Raw genomic sequence first — 1,144 nt, 5'->3', positions numbered from 1 at the left:
TCTCCTGGGTGACCCTGGAGGGGGGAGGCACAGATGCTGGGTGGAACCTGGTTAGAGCACATACCAGAGAGGAATGACCATGGTGGGGGCAAGATGGTGCTGTGGGCTAAGGGTCCTGACCTCACGATTACAGCCAGGGGCTCAGCACCAAGGGAGACCCAGGGGCCCACACTCCAGGGGCGACCCAGGGGCTCAAGGCACCAACAGAGACCCCCAGGTCAAACCAAGGGGAAAAGTGGGCAGGGCTCCAGATCAATCAAGACAGAAAACAAACCACCAGCTACCCAGCCCAGCAACAAACACTGGCCTGAAGCCAAGGAATGGGACAAGCGGAACTTCAGTGGTCAACAGTCCAGGGAGCAGCCCAGACCAGCCACCCTGTAGCAGACACGATGAGGATCCAGGAAACCCCGTGTGGACTCGAGCCTGCTCCCCTCTACCCCAGGGGAACACAGTGAGTCCCGCTCACACACTCAGGCAGAGACTGAATTATCTACAGAAAACTCCTCGTAACTGTGGAATTGGGCTGAGATTACAGGGCTGGTGTTAACCTGGTCTTCCACCTCACAAGGGGATAGGGGCTCATTGAAAAGCTCCCAGCATTTAGTCACATCTTCCATACTCGACTCAGAGGACAGTGGGCACTTTGGTGACTTTGCTCCCCAACATGAGCTTCTCCATCGCATGAAGGAAAAGGCTCACGGGAACCTTGGGACCAGGTGAAGTTTTTACTATGGTCTCCACTGTACATGATGCAGAATCCAAGGTCCGGGGATGAAATGTCTCATCCACGGTCAAGAGGCATAGGGTACAAAACTACAAGAGGGGGACTTCCCTGGTGGTCCAGTGGCTAAGACCCTGTGCTTCCAATGCAGGGGGCCTGGGTTCAATTCCTGGTCAGGGAACTTATTCCCACATGCTGCAACTAAAGATCCCACAGGCTGCAACAAAGACTGAGATCCTGCATGCCACAACCAAGACGCGGTGCTGCCAAATAAATAAGTAAAAATAAATATTGAAACACACGCACACACACAGGAGTTAGACCTTTTGACCCCAGCTTCCCGCTTCTCTGGCAGGGCTGTGAGCCCCTCCTAGGAATGGGAGGGGGGTGCCTATGCACTCGGGCCAAGGGAGCCCCTGG

General features: G+C 55.0%; 1 non-coding gene across 1 annotated transcript; it reads left to right on the top strand.

The window, feature by feature from the left end:
- Positions 1–832: 832 nt before the first annotated feature.
- On the top strand, positions 833–905 carry TRNAG-UCC (transfer RNA glycine (anticodon UCC)). The gene has a single exon. It is a non-coding gene; the product is annotated as a tRNA-Gly (tRNA).
- Positions 906–1,144: the final 239 nt, after the last annotated feature.

Source organism: Dama dama, chromosome 32 (assembly GCF_033118175.1).
Source record: "Dama dama isolate Ldn47 chromosome 32, ASM3311817v1, whole genome shotgun sequence".
In the NCBI taxonomy this organism is placed as follows: domain Eukaryota; kingdom Metazoa; phylum Chordata; class Mammalia; order Artiodactyla; family Cervidae; genus Dama; species Dama dama.
The sequence above is the reverse complement of the archived record's forward strand: the minus strand, read 5'-3'. Positions and strand labels throughout refer to the sequence as shown.